At 32.1% G+C, this 20,191-nt stretch overlaps 1 protein-coding gene across 1 annotated transcript in view; it reads left to right on the forward strand.

The window, feature by feature from the left end:
• The window catches only part of PCDH15 (protocadherin related 15), a 1,333,392-nt gene that overhangs the window by 1,044,803 nt on the left and 268,398 nt on the right, over nucleotides 1–20,191 (forward strand). The gene's annotated exons all lie outside the window — the stretch shown is intronic.

The following is a 20,191-nucleotide window of genomic DNA, read 5'->3' on the forward strand; positions in this document are numbered from 1 at the left end:
CAATTCCAACAGCTTGTAAAGCTTGTCATATATAGAAAAAGCAATTTAATAAACACCATGATCAGATAGCAATGCAATTCTTTTCACCTTTTTTTTTTTTCAAACTTTCTGTGCCTAGAATATCATTGCCAGAATAAAGTATGTTATTTACTCTTCACTCTGATTCATTAAACTGTATTCATTGTTATTTACAAAATTGTTTTGGTACACCTCACTAACTAGCAATTTGAGAAAAAGATCGGTTGCTTTTGTTCGGTAGAAAACACATGCTCTTTAATAATATTGTTTCTTAAAAACGCATATTGAATTGTTTTCGTTCAGTCTCTCATTTATCTTCATTTGTTCACCTTCACTGAAAGCTGAACACATGCTGCCTAACAACAACTAGAACTAATTGAATGTTTCTTACATACGCTCCAAATTAAATTTCCAGTTGCTCACTTTTTCATGATTATGATATTGAGACAATGCAGCTATACTTGCTAGAATAAGAAAAATTTCTGAGAGATACTCAGATTTAGTGCAGGATATGTTCTAAGGATCTTGGAAATAGAGAAAGTATCAAAGAGTCTTATCATATCCAAGGCAGGTAAGGAAACGCTCCTAAAAATATGTCATAGACCTTCATACCCTGCTAGTTTTGGAAAATCCTATTAATGAAGGAAAAGTTTAATCAATGAAGATTTCCTTGACCACAAGACAAAGTTAGTGGTCTTCCTAATGCTTTCATTCAATAAAACGTTAAGTGATGAGAAGCTCAGGTATGTGTTAAAGATGTTTATTGTATCCTAACATCCAGTCCAGTGATTAGTATGCTAGATTCCAACAAAAGTTTATTCACTGAGTGAATCAGGAACTCAGTTTAAAGAGCTAAATTCTCTCTTTTGTAGAGTTGCCTATAAAATTTCACTCTTTCCCTAGCGTAATCTGGGAAACCACGAATAGGAAATGAGAGAGCCTCCATCAGCCTGAGTCACTAAATAAGATCTTGAACTTTAAGTGAGAGATTATCATCTATTATACTGGGCCATAGAAATTGGGATAGTCATGTTTTATAGCAGTGAACATTAACGAATACAGGGGATTTATTCGATTTATCGATGAGAAAGAAGGAAAGATATGACACTAATTTCGCATTCCCCATCACCTCCTTTGATTTTCACTGGATTGGCAGCATTGAAAAACATACACCAGTCGTCTCCTTGGGCTTGTGTTTCAATTGAGTGCGGTTTATTTTTAACATCAACCTCCTGAAAGAATAAACGTAGGAAATGTTTTCAAGCCAATATCCAACATTCTGACAGGTTGAATGTGATGCTGAATACAATAATAAACAATGAAAAAAGGTCTGAGTCTAAGACCCACTATGCAAAATATTTATCTCCCTCTTTTGTCTCTAAAAGACCAATCACCTTTTTAGAATTTTTTTTTTTTTTAAATGTTAGGTAAAGGCCAGGGTAATGAGAAGGGGAAGAGATGCTTTATTGTCATTGGCATATGGGTTCTTAAGATCCATGAAAAAGAGAATGGTAAATAACTTTGATTTATCGGAGAAGCTACTTCAACTTAAATAAGAGAAATTAAGTACTTTGTTCCTTCTTCTGGGTGGAAACTATTTCAATACTGTGTTATTTGTTTGTGTTTATTAATTATACATAAAATAATGTATCCAGTTGTGAGGAAGGAAATAAAATTTATTGACAGCCTATCACACAGTGATAACGATTTTTAAATTTATTATTTATGCATATATAGTTAGATAATTTCCCACTTACACCTGCTGTTTTATTCATGGAAATATTTTTTGCGCTCATTTTCCCTCTTTGCTTTCTGTTCTTTCTTTTCTTCCTCTGACTCTGACTGATGTATACTCTAACATTCAGTTCTTAATACTTATATAATAAGTATGTGTATATGTGTTTCTTTGGAATAGAAACATTAATGTACACGTTTTTTAGGTATTTCGCTTTTCTTTTTAAAAAGTAAAAATACATTTTTTATTGGAATAGATATTTCTGTTGAAAATATCTAAAGATTCTCAGGTATAGATGTAATACATTTTTTAATGGTTCCATTCATTATATCCCCAAATTCAATGAAGCTGAGTATTTTTTTTTTCCCAAATGTTTGTAAGCCATATGATTAACTCATCTGTGATTTGTCTATTCATAATTTTGTCAGTTTTTCCAATTGGTCATTTTCTTTTTCTTATTTACTTAAAGCAGTATTATTATCATTAAGTTTATATTAGTATTACTTCAGGTATCAGGCTTTAATTCTGATAGATGGCAGTGTATTTCCGTAACCTGTAATCGATTTACTAAATGTGTTACTAATATCTTTTTATTCATATGTTTGAAATTTTATGTAATTGAAAATCTCTGTACCTTTTTCATGGCTAATGATTACCCTAATATAGGTAAGATCTCATAGATTTTATATTTTATATGTAGTGATATATATTCCCTTTAAAAATTTTATTTCTTTATAGTTTTTCTCTAAATGATTTACAAATATTTTGTAGATGTTTTGTCCCTAAAATTTTAATACCACATTAATAGTCAACATTTAGATCGAAAGCATGCTCAAAAATAAAGTAACTGTTTAAATATTATAAAAGTTATCTGTCAAAACCAACAGTAGAAATCATTGTAAACAATAGAACAGAAAGCCATTTAAAAACACAAGAACATAAGAACCAGTACAGAGATGCCAACTAAAACCATTGTTAAAAATGTTTTAGAAGTTCACACAAATTTACTAAGATAAAAGAGTAAAAATAATTCTTCTAAACTTTGAGAAAAGAGAGGCAAATTTTGGCAATGGTATGATGGTATCCCTGTATCCAAAAGATTATATTAATTTTATAAACACCAAAATTAATAAGAATAGAGTGACCTTATTTTGGTAACCCTTGGCTGCATACAAATGAAACATTTAAAAAAATTAATAGGCTTTCTACTGCCTTTCCTAGGAAGGGACATGTTTATAAATCATAATAGTGACAAAACTATAATTAATTTTAATAAAGTTAATCTGATATATGATAAACTGGTACTCATTACATTTAAAAATATTATTTTATTCTTCAGTATTTGTTTAAAAGCATACTGTGATTTTATATTACTTACAAATATCACTATTGTTATCATGTAAGTAATGATCTTCAAAATAGAATTAAAGTTCATGGTTTCTTTCTTTCCTACGACCTTCCTTGCTTCTAATGTCGGGAATTTAGGAGCCATGCTCCTGACACTATTATACAAAGTCTATCTTAATCCTTATAATTCCTAGGAAAAATTTTTACTTTAGTCTGGATTTTAAAGTCATACTTACACTTGATACAGAAATAATCATTATTTCCATTTCCTTGATCTCTCTTTGAAAGGACTGAGGCTTATTTGTCGTTAAGTTTATTGTCCCTTGGCCCAGAGATTTCTGAAAGCGGTAAAGTGTTTACAAGAATGGAATATAGAGAATGAGTTTCTAGGACTAAACTGAGTCCACATCCTACAGATTTCTCTAGGTTTCAGAAAACACCCAAAGAAGAATCAGTCTATAGCAATGTCCTTGCTCATTATTTAAATGGGCCACCGCAGTAATGGAAAGTCATGAGAATTAAAGTTAAACATTGCTGAAATTTACTGAGGGATCACTCCAAGCTGCTGTCCCTCTGCTTATTTCTGCCACTTCTCAGCTCCTCTCTGTGTGCTTCTCCTTCGGCCTCGTTTGACTGCTCCACTGCTGATCTAGCCTCGCTGAAATCAGTTACATTCGCTGCACCCTTACTTTGATTTGACTCTCCTGCACTAGTCATGATAATTTCTTTTCGTTTCTCTCTGCTGCCATCACAAACAAGGTACATTCTGTCTGAACCCATTCAGAGCTCTCAGGACACAGCTCCAGCTAAACGTTAGGAGCAAAGAGAAGAATTCAATACATTGGCAAGAGGGCCAGTGTTGAGAGTAATTTTCTTTCCAAGGCTGTGGCCTATTTAGTCAAGGCAAGGCCTATTAAATGCCGTGCAATTTGTTATTTTCTAAAAGTGAAATTTTTAGCCCTCCCGCAGCATTCCATTTTGGTGAAGATTACTTTTAAAGTAATTCTAGGTCACTGTCTCCTCAAATGCTGAAGTTGTATAATTTTTCAAGAAGCTTTTCTATAATACATACAGTTTAAAAGATTGAAAGTGAGTAAGAAAGTTTTAAAGGATACAAGGCAAAAAGTGTCCTTTTAATTTGCTCATATTAGAGAGCACACGTTTCTTATTTCAAGTGGAAATAAGAAACACAAATGCTAAATAGAAAATAAAATGAGTTTTAAATTTTATATCAAGGTTTTGTATTGTGAACTATAGCATTAAAATTAGTGTTCCATACACTTATTTTCTAGACAAGACTTTTGGAGAAATAGGCTATCAGATTTATTGAAAAATATTGTCCTTATTAATTTTGAGACTTTACTCATATTGGTTATTATTTTATTGTCTTTATTTCTTATTATCAAATTATTTTATTTTTATTAGAAAAAAATTAAGTGCATAAACAAGTGTTTCAAAAAAATATTTAAGGAGATACCTTTATATACAAAGGTTGTTTTGATATAGAGAGCTCAGTACCTAGCTCCATTGTACTTCTGGCTCTACCCCTAAACGAGTGTTATGATGTCATTCTGCTCTCCCTTATCACTTATTTATATTTGAGGTTATTTGGGAATTTTTCCTCAGTTGAAACTATCACTCAACCCATTTTGGCAGAAGAAATAGTCAGTAGCTTCTCTATTCTAAATGGATTATTAGGTTCGTAGCCACTCTATTCTATGCAGATTATTACTATAATATTCATTATTGCTTTTCCTTATATCTGTTATTTCTCAGTGAATTTCATTTCTACAGCAAAAATGATCTTCCCTTCCTTGACTGTCCATATTTTCCTACTTTGTCAGCAAAACAAATAAGTTCTGTTTTCAGACGAGAACAAGACATAAATCTAATCCACTCTTTGACCTTCAGCTTCCCCTTGGCTCTCCAGGATTTGCTGTATCTAAGCAACCTCGTCTCTAGTCTTTCATCACTGGCAGAAATGGCTCTGGAATACTGGGTAAAAATCAAGAGTGCAGGAGGATGTCCCAAAAAAGGAAAAGAATCACTGAGAGATTGCGAGTTTACCAATTGACCAATTATCTTTTACGTGTGAAGCATCTCTAGGCTCTTCTAATACTGAACAGATGCCATCTGACAGGTTAGTTCGGCACCAGGCCCCACGCACAGAGCTATGCATTTAGGAACTGTTTCTCAACACCTTTTAATTGATTATCTATACATATAAAATGGGCAAATATGGATATCTCCCATTTGATGTAAGTTTCACAAGTATGTTGCTAGAAAACAAGTTTCCATCATACGATTTTATTTGAATCAGTGGCTAAATGTATTTGTATGACATTTAACTCTAGCGCCATTGATTTATTGGCATATACTGAAATCATATTTATATAAAGCCCTACACATATAAGCCCACAAGTTTTCTTATTCTAAGAAACAAATCTACGTTTTCAGAAAACTAAATATAAAAAAAAAATATCATGCATGTCCTAATAGTAGCAGGCTTTTTATTTTTAGGTCCACATTCAGCTTTTCCCAATGAGCAGTTCTATATTTCTGAAAAAAATAAACAAAAGAAGATAATATTTTCCACAAAATGTATCTTCTTTAGGGAACCGTAATTTACCACTGAATTTATGCTTTTGATACACTTTAACCTCTCTATAAAAACATTGGATAATTTGCTGTACATCACACTGCTCCTGGGAAGCTCAAATATAAAATATAGGATAGGCTGTAACACTCTGCAAAAGTAGGAGGTGATGTTCACATTGCTCAGGTTCATAGTTACCATCCAACCTCTGCTCTCCAAATAATTTGGAAAGTTCCACACAGTATGCACTGCTTTTAATTATTAGCTTTACTATATAGTTACTGATCTTGTCCTCCAATTGTAATTTAAGCTCCTTAACAAGGAAAATCTTGTTTTGCTTTTTTTATCACCCAAAAATAGATTCAGTTCATTATTTGTAGATAGGTACATTCTATCTATCTATCATCAGAATGAGAGAAAGAGAGACTTTTATTTCAAGACGGTGTTTTGGGTATTAGGGATATAGAGATTGTGATCATATACCTTCAGGGAACGTACATTTTAGTGTAGAGAGACAGAAAATTAAAACGTCAATAAATAAGTTAATTTCAGGCACTGATACATATTATGGTGAACACAACATACAACAAATAATATGAATACAAATGAATGAAGGGGTTTTGTTAGCTAGAGTGGTCAAGGGAAGGCTTCTCTGAGGAAGGGGCATTTGAGTTGAGACCTGAGTCATGAGACTGAAGTTTAAAGAAATAGCAAATGCAAAACAGCTGGAAACAGAAAAGTTTGGCACACTTTCATAAGAAAAATAAGAACTGTGAAAAACTCCTGTCTGACTTACTATTTCAAGAACTTTTTAGCCTGTGCTCTCCTTCCATGTACTTGATGGATGACTGAGTGACATTAATTCTTGTGGTTTATATGCCCTTATCGTAATTATATCTGTCAGGGTCTGCCAGAGAAACAGGGCTCATGTCATGTGGTTAAATTGAAGGAATTTAGTACAGGATGCTAGTTACAAATGGATTAGAAGTGAAACAGAGGAGGAGGAAGCAACTCAGAACTGAGCAACAGCAGGAAGCCTCTAGTGTGAATCTTTCTCCTTCAGTGTTTAATCTTGGATTCTGCAGTTATCTGCTGAACATCTGTTCATGCTATGTGCTGACAGAAACACCAAGATGAACTAACCATAGCACTTATGCCCTAGAATCTCAGAGTCTAGTGTGAGAAATAAAACATGCACGAGCGATGTTAAATAGGCAACGCCTGCCCTGCAGATCAATTCCAGCTGGAGGTTCAGGAATAAACTCAAAAAGGAGGTATCATTTGAGCAGAACCTTAAACTATTTTGATACTGAAATCATGTTGGGAACAGCATGAATAAAGGAGTGGACTTGAGGAAATGTAGGTGGTTTACAGTGAATGATAAGTATTTTAGTTGGGCTAGAGCAGTATGTGAATGGAAGAAGGGAGGAATATGATGGAAAGGTAGTAAATTGTAGCCAAATCTTGGAAAACCTTTGGGTACCAAGTTTCAGCATGTAAACTTTAGGAATTGTGACATGAATTGCAAACTATGACCCACAGGCCAAATATGGACTGATGCTTGTTTTTGTTAGGCTCATGAGGAAAGAATGGTTTTTACAGATAAACATTTACAATCTATTTGTTTATAGAGAATACTGACTTTGAACCCCAGTTAAGCAAAGTCTTATCTTCCTCCTAAAACGAATTCCATTTTCCTCCTCAGTAGACCTATATTACCAAAAAAGTACTTTTATTGTTATGTATTGAATTTTGTCAATAAAAATTTTAAAAAAAATCAGAAAAATAAAGCCAGATTTGCTAGAGTTCAGGGAATGAGAAATACAGTAGTGGGAGGTGCAGTCAGACAGGTAAGTGAGGACTAGAAACAGTGGCCTTACCTACATCATGATGGAAAATCAAAGAGCTCCAAAAAGCACAGGCTTTAAAGTCAGATTTTGATTTAAACTGTACCATTTGCTTCTCAAAGCTTTTGGCAGATTTTATAATGATGGTGTTCTGAAAATTAAATATATAGAATCAAGCACAAGTAGAATATCAATAAATGTCATTCTATTTCCCATCTTTTCAGTTTCTTTAGTAAGTAACTGTGGGGTAATCGATCAGTATAACCAACCTCAAATATTTTCTAAGTAAGCAACGCTGACCGTCTGATTCCTCTTTTCTTTCTTTTTTTAAAAAAATTTTTTTGAAGTACAGTCAGTTGATTCTCCTTTTCTTAAAGCAAGTACTTAATTATTAGTTTCTCTGTTCTTTATTAGATCGTTGCGGAATAAAGTGCTTTTCCATTTGAAACCCCATTTTTTCCCCGTATTTACTGACCAGCCTACCTGTTGCTGTGCTTAGTTAACTGAATTCAGTTGGAAAATAACATCTACACTCAGTCAAGTTGTGTCTGTGAATGTCTTATGCTGCCTGTCTACTAGTTTGAATACTTTATTTTCAACTGGTACTTTTGGGAATAAACTTAGCAGTAGGATTTACTTTCAACTGGTACTTTTGGGAATAAACTTAGCAATAGGCTGCTCAATCATTCAAATTTTGATATTTGGAAACATTTTGTCACAAGAGTACAATCATGGTTTTCAACAATAAGAATCAAAAGAACACCTGAGCTGTTGTTATAAGAGACAGCCAGAACAATGAAAATTCAAACGTACTATAAAGAGTTGTCTAAGTAAAGTTACAATGGGAGTGATATGCAAGTGCTACATATCTTGAGACATTGTCCATCTCTCTCTCTTTTCTTTTTTTTTAAAGTATGGAGAAAGAAATAAAGATCAGGAAGGGAGGAAAATTGTCAGAAAATGTTAGAAGAGTATAAAATGTTTTTTGTAAATCTTTATTGTATGTAAAAATTTCTTGAGTTTTTTTTCAAAATGCACATTACCTAAAACTATCCTCATGCATCATGATTACATTTATTTTCTGAGGTCAGGAATTTTTATTTTTTTTAATCAAACACTTCTTATGCAAATGTAATGGTATCCACACTTTGAAAAATGTCCTTAGTGGGAAATAAGCACATGCTACATAGAAGACATGCTTGCTACCAAAGCAGAAATGGGAAAGAAAAAACTATTTCGTTGAACTTCTGAAGAAAAATGGAAAAGTTTAGCAAATGGTTCTGGAGACTCTGTGGACAAATATCAAGAATGCCATTTGGAAAAGATTTATGAAGCATCTATCAGTGCCCTGCAGGCATCAGCATCCAGAGTTATCAACAGCTCCCCTGTTGTGGTTGAAAGTAGTAGCCTTTATTGCAAGGACAAAATAGAAGTCTGAAAACAAGCCCGAGTCATACTTTTTCAAACACTAAAACTAAATGTTTCAGCTTGTGCTTCCACAAAAAGAGCCAAATTCTTTCAGGGTCCGTCAGTATGCCAGGGATTTAAATGTCACTAATGGTTTGGTTTTGGGGAAGCTCCCATTCTGTTTGTGATTCAGAAGCTGTCTGTGGAAATTGGGTAAGAGTGCATGGAGAGCCATGCTATGGGCTGTCATTACACACCCTCTGCCAAGTATCTTATACTGTTTTGTGAGGCAGACATAATCCCACCAACTTATGTATCAAAAAATGAGCCTTTTTAAAACATTAGAACCTTATTGTATTAGTGTATCCTGGTATACATTTTAATTTTATTGTTTGTTTATAAATGTTCTATTTACCAAGACAAGACTTGCATAATCTTTACACGTTCTTCTCCTTGCTGTTTGAGTCATGCAGAATACCTCTGGGGTGAGACAGTAGGTATTGTTGGTACCAAGAGATGCTTCTTTTTCTCTACACAACTTTCAGTATCAAGAAACATATCAAAAGCTTAAGGTGTTCTGTTTTCCAAAACAACATCCAGTAGGATAAGGTCAGTCTTTTCAATGCCTGGGATATAATGTATATATAATGATACTGGCCATCCAAAATCACTTATTTATATTTCCCATTTTATTAATTTCAGGAATTTTTCTGAAGCAAAATTAAAATGTGGGTATAATTTCTGCCATTGTACTTTTTCTAGAGCTGATGCACAAATGGATTCTATGTTTGAAAATGTCAACATATCTGATTAAATGTAACTGGAAAATGCCACAAACATCTTTTCCTCTAGCTAGTATTAAATGTCTATATGGTCTATTAAATTAAAAATACAGCATTTTAGGGTGTAAGATTAGTGCAAGTGGTAGAGCACATGCTAAGCATGCACAAGGTCCTGGGCTCAATCCCCAGTGCCTCCTCTAAAACTAAATAAATGAATAAACCTAATTACCTTCCCCTCACTCAAAAAAAAGTTAATAAAAATAATTTTTAAAATACAGCATTTTATATCTAAAATCCAGGATAAAAAGCACTAAAACAGTTATCTTTCAAACCAGTTATGAAAAGGAGCAATTATTTATATTATTTGATTTATAGAAGAATTTAATTATGAATATTTTAATATAAACAGGGTAAGATGACAAAATTATTTTAATAAATGTTATGTATAAAATCAAGACACTAATCACTAATATTTCTTCTTCACTGGTCCAGATTTACAAGGCAATAAAAACAATGGATTAATATTTCTGTTTTTAATTAACAAAATAGTTTATTGCTGTTCTTGAGAAGACTCCATTTGGCAATAGCTTGTGGAAAAGAATATATAGGGCTCAAATTCTAAATAATGTTCTAAGTTATTATACTTAATAATGAATGTTCTACAGCAAATATATCCATCTTCTTAGGAGCATCTGATTATGAAATATTTTTTGATTTAAATTCCTTCTCTGTATAACTTAAGATTCACACTAGCATCTTTAAGAGTAGAATTTAAAAACAAAGTGAACAAATACAGAAGTTGAATGCTGCCAAAAATCATAGTTCATATCTGTGGCAAAATTCAGAAATGATTCCATCAGTGACACTGTAAAAAGGTTATGACTTCATACAGAAGGAGAATGTACTTTGTGGAACAATTATTCTATGGTCTGTATTATATATTATATAGAACTATAAATCAGTAAAAGATGTGATTCACTGCCACAGAATTCTCACAATTCTCAGTGTTCACAAAGCATCTACAATATGCTAGGCAATATGCTTAGTGAACCATATTATTTTTATTATTACTGTTAGTTGTAGCGTTTTAATATGCTGAGTGTAAAGGATATGCTACTTTGTGTTAGTTTGGTATCATGGACATATTCAAAAAGATGCAGGGAAAAGCATTAATTTTCATATTCTTATACAGAATAACAGTCTAATCAATATTTGAAAATTGCTGTAAAAACACTGAATTAATTTTACTAAATTTAAAAAATACTTCCTATTCATTTTATTTTTTCCAGCTCTGAATTACGAATTTAAAATTCATTTTTCTCCAGTAAACTCAACCCCAGTAAAATTTATCACCAGTCATTCTTTTTCCCAAAGTTGTCTTCTTCAGGTTTTTCTAACTACCAGCTCTATTGTGCTGCAATTATTTTACTCCCAGAATTCACACAATAGCCAAAAACTTAGTTTTTTCATTGAGTAACTGGTATTTGAGTGTCTGTAGTGTGTGAGACACAAAGTAAGGCACTGATAATGAAAGAAACAGTAATAGGCCTTCTCTTCAATGTACTTATATTTCACATTAAAAAGAAATTTATACATAAGTAGAATAAGAAGACATTTAAAAACTAATATTTATTTAATGTTATCTTGGGACAGTCATACAAGGGACTGCAAAAATTACTTTCTTTTTTAAGCTGATAAAAGATCTGTGATTAAATTGACATGACATTAATTGGTATAAGTTAGTATTACTATTATACACTTAGAATGCTGAATTGCAGAAGGATTAAGTGTTCAGCACAGTTTCAGACCTTGGTCTTTCTAGCTCTGAAGGCCACATGCTTTCCTCTGGACTGCACTGCTGTATAATATACGACGAACTAGGGACATGAGAGTTCTGAGCAATGGTCTAATGCAGGTAAAAGCTACAACCATGACAATAAAGAAAAAGCAATTATGTTTCTATTTGGAAAAGTTAGAGGAGAAGGCTTTCTCTCAAAATGTCAATCTTATTCATAAGTGAAAACAGTTTTATCTAACACCTCTTTTATCTTGTCGTTTTCCTGCTCATAAACCTAGAGTGGAAAGGTCTGGACTGAAATGGCAGGTAGCTTTTGGGTACCTGATTTATCTTTGTCCATAGCCATACTGAGATGCTTATGGAGACATAGAAAAGAGATGAAAAGTAGCATCAACACTGGAAACAAGGAATCAAAGTTAGATTTTTTGCCAGGACAACTGTAAGATGGTTGCAGTCTTGAAAGAGAAAGTAGAAAACTACAGACAAGAATAAAAATAGAAATTCAGGTTCCCACCACAGAAATATGGAACCTTTACAGTCACAAAGGCATCAATCAATCACTACACTGGTTTAAACACATGTGGATCCCATGAAAGATTCTGCAACCTAGAAAAAAGAATATTTTATATTCAAGATAGAGAAAAAAGTTAGTAAGAAGATGTACTAGAAGTAATATAAGTTTTTTATTAAAAATTTGAGTTTCAGATGAAACTCAAAGAATTAAATATATAAAACATTAGATTAAGGGTTAAATAAAGGTACTCAGAGAGAAGAAGGTAGAACTGGAATGGTAAAACTATAAAGAGATTAAAGACAAAATATACAACTGAATATACAGAAGACAAAGAATGCAATATTGTTAATAACTATTTATAACTAATACTTAAAATTTGCTAGGAAGATTGTGATAGGTATTTTACAAACATTTCTTCAGTTAATTATCAAATCTTATAGGAAAGAAGGTAATATTACTTTCTTTATTTTATAGGTTAGTACAGGGTGAAGCTCACAGAAGCTAGCTAAATTGAGAGGCAAAACTCAGTCTATATTGTCCTGGTTAACAAAAGAATATTCTTAGCATCTTAGAGTACTTACTCCTCATTATGTTTGAGAAATCTTCTGGACTACAGAGGAGTTAACAAGGAGAATAAGAAAATAAAGATCAGATGGCCAAATAAAAATATAATTAATTTGTGTTGATAAAGAAACCAGATAAAGAAAGCAAGTACAATAACAGAGATAATGTAGAAAGAAAGGGGGGAAAAACCTGCAGGATTTTATAAAGCATCTATTTTTGCAGATTGAAAGTTTTCAAAGCATGAAACAGTTAAGATAAAGAGAGTAATACAGGCATACTGTGGAGATACTAACAAGGACAGCAGTATTGTTGGGGGGGTTGTGTGTGACTGTGTGGACTGGGAGGTACGTTTGTGACGAATTAGAGACGCTAACAAATGCAGTTATTTGGCATTTCATCATCTTTGTCTCCACCAATTTTGTTGCTACATTTTTTTTTTAATATAAATCTAGATTATTTGGAGCCGAATTCCTTATTTTAAGTCATTGTATGTCTTTCCAGTGCTAGTTTCCTCACACACACACACACACAATTTTAAACTTCATTGGTCTTATATAATAGCGGAAATCTCAATTTCTATTTTAAATTATTGTAGACATGGAAAATTAAGATTTTTAACAGTGTACTAGAATATGACAGAAACATAGGATCAATAGGTTTTCAAAGGAGATTAAATTTTAGGCAGATGTCCATTTAAGATGGGAAAAGGAGGGAAAGCAAAGAGTTTTTAAAACTAGTTGTACTTCTATTAAAAAAAATAGGCTAAAATTCCAGCCACAGGTTGGTGAATATTATGTTTTCTATTTAGCTTTCTTGATCAATTTAAGCATTAAATTTAAAATGTTGAAACCATAATACCTGAAAATAAATATAATTCAACATTTATATAATAGTCAGATGGTGAAAGACTATCAAAGCAGAAGTCAAAAAGGGAAAAAAATGATATATTTGAGTACATAAAAGCACCAAGCTTCTAGATGTCAAAAACAAATAACATTAAAAGACAAACAACATACTGAAAATATTTTTAAGACTGGTAACAAAGTGTTGATTTTTGTGCTATGCACATATGCCATGGAAATACAATTTTAAAGTGCTAAAATTTAAAAAGAAAATAGGCAAAGAAAATAAACAGAAGAAACATAGATAATATATATCAAATAAATTATGCTATCAACCAAAAAAATACAAAATTAAACCTTACCCTTATTTAGCAATATTCCAGATATATATATCACCCTTAGTATTGACAAGTATGTGCTGTTATAAACACACAACACTGAGGGGGAAATAAATCATTACAATCTTTCTGGAAAGCCATCTGGCAATTTGTACAGAAGAGATCAACATGTGCTCATTTCTTGATCCAGAAATTCCAAATCCAGGAATTTAACCTATGAATATAATTAAAGACATCACAGTGATGAACACATTATATTTGTTGTCAAATCAATGTAAGCAACTTAAGTGTACAACTGTAAGCCTAATTAAAACTTTAGTGAAGGTTGCACATTATTGCAAATTGTGTTTTTGAAGCATATTCATTGCCTTAGAACAATGGTTATAATATAATGTGAGATAAAAATAACAAAAAGTTTATACATGCAAAGTGCTGAAATATCATTGTGTAAATAGGTAGATAGATGATACATAGATGATAAATATTGATAGAAAATACCTCAGAATATTAACAATGGTTATTATGGGGTTGTAGCATTTAAAGTATTTTTTCTTTGTATTTTTCTGTACCTGTAAGATACTCTAGGATAATTTTTGCCATTAGAAAGGCAAAAAAAAAAAAATAATATGTTTGCTAATCATTTGTAGAAGTTTTCCATTGCCAACTATATGAAAATTAAACAGCACTGTTTATGATGCACTTTAGTAACTCTCCTCAAAATGTTCCTAGATTATCTCTCTCTCTGTCTGTCTGTCTGTCTATTTATCTATCTGTCATAAGTTGTGTGGTTTTTGAAAACACCCTTAGGCCCAAGCCTCCATCAGATGCAGACGTATCTTTTATTTCTATTCTTCTCACCTTTGATATATGGATCAAAATTTGCTTCATTCAGAGGTAGCATATAGCTCAAGTGGCAGAGTGCATGCTTAGCATGCACAAGGTCCTGGGTTCAATCCCCAGTAACTCCTCCAAATATAAATAAATAAATAAACTCAATTACCTCCCCTCATAAAACAAAACCAAAAAAATATTGCTTTATTCAAGCTGCATGTGGTTGAATTTCTTTGATTCCTGTTATTTGGAATAATTCATTCGTAATACTTGAGCATGTGAGTTTTCTACCGGAGCTCTCTTTTAATATTTATTGATGTCTTTATAAAATTCTTATCTAAATTAACTCATGTTCATATACTCTGAGTCCCCATCCTCATGACTGTGAGCTCCTGAGTAATTCCAGAACTCACCTAATTTGCTTTACACTAATTTGAACAGTTATTAAGAGTTCTTTGCACACACCAAGTGCTCAATACATATATATAACTTACTGAATATTTATAAATTAAGGAGTTACCACAAAAATTTTCAGTCAAAGGGTAGTGAATGAGGTTTTAAAATTAAAAAAAAAAATTGGGGGGTAATTAGGTTTGTTTATTTAATTATTTTTTTAATGGAGGTACTAGGGATTGAACCCAGGTCCTCATGCAAGCTGGACATGTGCTCTACCACTGAGCAATGCCCTCCCCCTGGGAATGAGTTTTGAAATTGAATGTGAAATTGTAATGTGTCTGAGTCTATAGGAAAAGAATTTCACTGAAGCTTCCTTTTAACAAAGTAAAATGAAATGTTCATTTTGAGTGAGTATTCAACTCCCTGATACACATCTTAAAATTATGTTTAAGTATAATCATTAAATAATTTGCTTTGCAGGTTTTACATGTAAATCTCTGTTTAAAATTAAATAGTAATGGTAGATAGCCCCCCTTCGTTCCCTCAAACATCTGATCAATTGTGCAATCCTAAATAAACCTTCAAGATTCATGTCAGTGTCATATTTTCAGAAAAATATGCAAGATCTGGTTTCAAATAAACTTTCAGCTTGAAATTTAAAAATTTCCATCTCTTTCTCTGTTTATAACTTGGAGTCAATTTTAATGTCATTATTACACAATTAAAAAGAATAACAATTTAAACTATACTAGCTATAACAATTTACATATAATAAGCATGCCACTTACTGTTTTATATTTTCACATACATTTTTTTCATGGAACCTCATACGAATTTTGAAATTTAGATATTATTAACCTCACTTTGAAAATTAGGATTCAAGCTCTGAAGAATTAAATAATTCATTAAAAATTGACTAGTAAGAAGTTCGGCATGTTTTGTTGCAGGATACAGGATTTCACCACTCAGTGTACTGGAATGTTTATGTGATTGTATTGATTGTAACACCCAAAAGTCCATCTCAGTGAAGGACTTTGAGCTTTACCTCTGTATTTTGATCCACTCCTGTGGCCACATTATTTTTTCCCTCCAGCTGTGTGCAGTAACTTTGTGAGCATAAAGATCTCGTAAAATATCAGTGTGTGTATTTGGATGTCCCACAGAAGCCCAGAGGGCAAGGTGAGGATCAATGGGGGTGAAGAATACTCTAAATAATTGAGAGCTGAGAAGCCCTTTATTCAGCAGTTCTCGAGTGTCTGTGTGCCACATAAGTTTCTGGTGCTACAGATACGAAAGTAAATAGACCTCATTCCGGCTCTCAAGACGGGCATTGGCAGGGAAACTCAGACGTACAAGCGAGAGCGTTCAATACATTTTGATATGGATGAGCACAATATTCTCTGAATCGTTACAGATAAGGGAAAATTATTGACTATCCCTCAGGTGATCAGAGTATGAGTGCAGGTAGAGGAAATAGCCAAGTATAAATGAAAAGAGAAAGGAATAAACAGGACTACATTAAAATAAGAAACTTTTCTTCAACGAGACATTATTAATAGGGTCTAAATGTTAACCAGGGTGGGAAATGTTTACAAAACATTAAGATGACAAAAAAGACATATCAAGGTCAAATATGCAATTGAAAGGATATTTAAATGCACCTTTTGAATACGCCAGTCACAGTTTATAAGGTAAAAAAGATATCTGAAAAAATTTCAGGTACACCTTGGAATACATGGAAATAATAAAACAAGAGTATTTTTTGTTAGTTCCTTGGTCTGTTTTTGGTTTTTTTTTTGAAAGGTGACATAAAGTTCCAGTGATCAGGCAGGAGCTGATAAGATTTTCAAGGGCCATGGCTATGTCAGTATTCCACACGTGTGCTCCTTGCTCCTCCATTTAGGGATGGGGATTACCAAAACTGTTTGGAAGACTTTGAAAAGAACCAGACATCATCTATATTGTAGTATATTAACTTCAAAGATGTGTGTGAATGTTCCACTTGTGTTTCTTCTATGATCACATAAAAAGTTCAAAGGAATGGGCTTGGCCTATGCCACCCATCCTAATATTACATTTTTTACATTTTTCAAATATTCACAAGGAAGAGATCATTTCAAAATAATCTGACACTTTTTCAAATAATCTGATATTTCTGCCACTTGAAAAAAGCAGACCTAATCAAAGAGAAACAGATATGGTGATGCGGGCCTCTTAAGGAAATGTGTTAAGTGTATATGTGTCTATATGAGAGTATGTGTGAACATGTTAGATTTCTTTTTTGTGTCAGATATACAAAAATAGACAAGAATCTGGCTAAGTATATTTTTTCATAAGCTTCTGGGAAAAATAGTTCACTTACAATATAATATGAGATGAGAATAACAATGTCCACAAATTGTGTTAACAATTGTGTAACAAATTTTCTTTCATGTAGTCTAAATCTTATTTTTTTGTTAAAGAGAATATAATAGATTTTAAGTACCAACTGGCTATTAAGTAAGGTTTCTTAAGGATATTGAAAAAAGAGAAGTTCTTAGTGTAAAGCACATATAAAATTTAATGAAAGTGATTTATTAATAAATGGTAAGTTCAGTTATTTAAGTATTAAATTATATAGTTCAGTAAAATTTTGGATCACTTAATTATCATTGCTAGAATATATTTATAGTTGATGATGTTTTTACTATTTTAACATAACTGTCCTCTTCCTAAATGCTATAAAATTATTTGATTAAAATATAGACCACAAATCTAAGCAATGATGATGAGTCTAGTATTATATAAATACAAGTGTGGACATTAGAGTCAAAATTAAGAATTATAATACTTGCAGACAATATGCCAGAGATTCAAGTCATTCTATGAGCTCAGTTTACCTTTGCAGAGTTATCTATAAATATATTTTTCCACCATAACAGGCAAGGCTTTCTATAGACCACTCTTGGGTATCATTAAAATGTCTTCATTTAATTTAAAACACTTTAGCAGTTTTAGTGTAATATTATGTGTATGTTACTCATATGAAGATATCACTCAAAGCCTGAATTGAAAGATATTTAGAATTTAAACAGGCTTTTGTTATTTGTATCTCAACCAAGGTTGAAAGATTTACTAATTAGTTACTAAATGAGTCTTTATTTTTTTAATTTACTGCTTCATTGACTTGTATGATAAATAATAGATATTAGTTTATATTGGTGAAATAAAAACTATTTAAGATATAAGGACTGGCTAAAATTATTTTAAAGACAGTCTACCCATTCATGATACAGAGTTAAGAACCGAATGAATTATGTGCCCTTTTATTAGGATTGGTATCATAGGCTGAATGGCTGAATCCTAGAGTTCTAATGAATATATATATAATTTTATAACTCTGACTTAAATGCTGCTTATCTTTAAGAAAAAAATGTGTAAAAAATTTAACATTTAACATTATCATCCTAAATAGAACATAGCATCCTTTGTTACTATATTTTTCTAGTGAGAGATAATCTTAGGAATAGTATTTGAGAATTCATTCTTTTTTACTTTTAAAGCTATATTTTCTGACAAACATTAATGATAGCAGAAGAAAAATTTTTTCTTAAGGTAAGTTGCTAGTCTCTACATCACAAAATTTTGGTTCTAATAAGTTATCTAAGACAACTACACTTATCCCAATTTTCTATAAACTTATTGAAGCCTTTACCAAGAGGGTTTATTTTATTTATTCTCTCTAGTGCAATTTACCTATTTCTTTATAGTATTAAAGATAGTACCTAGTACGGTGACTACATAGTCAAACAAGACTGAATGGCTCTAAATAAATGGCTTTCATCTTACTTCCCCTCACCTCCAGACCCACTCTCTTGACATACTTACACTTTGCTATATCCATGTTTAATTCTTCTGATGGTTTACCAGTGTAATACTAAATAGCACGTGTTTCTTTTTATTTCTTTAGTTCTCACTATATGGTATTTACTAACAACCAACTATGAAAGATGAGGAATTTAATTAGCATTTCTCCCTCTTGATTTTGTTTGCTATGCTATTTTTAGTTTTCCTTTCGTTTATATAACTTCAAATTATTAAAACTCCATTTCTCATTCCAGCAGCTTTAGATAGTATATACTGATTTTAAACTATATGACTAATTACCAAACTGAAACCACTTATGGGTTGGTTACATAGCAACTCCATAGAAATAATCAGAGTGAAGCTGATCAACAGAGATACCCTAAATGTCATGATCTGTTCACATTTAGTACTCAAATACAAGAGCTCATATTTAATTTTTAAAAAATTCTAGATAAGTAACAAAGTTATGTCAAAAAGCTGGAGATTTTAGGATCCTTTGGATCCCTGACTATGGGAAGGAGGGTGGGATTGCAGAAAATCCTGTTACTTGAAAAGCCTTATCAAAGTCTGAGTAGAGGTGCACTTTCAGAAAGGCTCTGGCAGATTTAATTAGTTGAACCAAGACTAAAATAGCTTAGCTGTAAGCTGACTTTAGCTAAAACAGATTCCTTTGAGAAATGTCTAGAGAGACTGATCAACCCTTAACTTCTATATTCAAACATGTACTTTGGAGAATCTCAGAGTTTTTCAGTTTAAGGAGAAATACAGATATTACATAGATAGCAAACTGACTTTTGGGAAGGTATGTATGTGAGAGAGAGAGAAAGAGGAAGAAAGGGGGAGATGAAGAGGAACATTTTTAGCAATATTATAGGAAAATATTGATAGCACATAGACCACTGAGAGCCCATTAGAGATTACAAACTGAACTGAGCCCCTAAAATGTATGTAAGCTTTAAATTATTGGTCAGTGATTATCTTTAAATATTACAATTTCTATAGCATAACAGTAATATACTTAATATAACTTAATCAACATTGAGTGTTGTGCATAATGGTTAATATAATTGCTTTTTTGGTTTTATTTAGAATGCCACAGCTATACATTTCTGCTGAGATTAGAAGCTCCTGATTTTGTATAGCAGTGCATGATATGTTTCAAGATTATGTTATTTGAGAGAAGATAATGTAAAAGAACATTGTAACAATTCCTTAGAACCTGAAATATTGAGATAGATTCTGTTTCTCTTCAAAATTACCACTTATGTAATTGGAATGAGGGTTGCAAAGACTTAAAGCAGTATTTTCCCAACTGTGTTCTAAGGGTATT

The sequence above is a fragment of the Camelus dromedarius genome, chromosome 8 (genome assembly GCF_036321535.1).
Source record: "Camelus dromedarius isolate mCamDro1 chromosome 8, mCamDro1.pat, whole genome shotgun sequence".
In the NCBI taxonomy this organism is placed as follows: Eukaryota; Metazoa; Chordata; class Mammalia; order Artiodactyla; family Camelidae; genus Camelus; species Camelus dromedarius.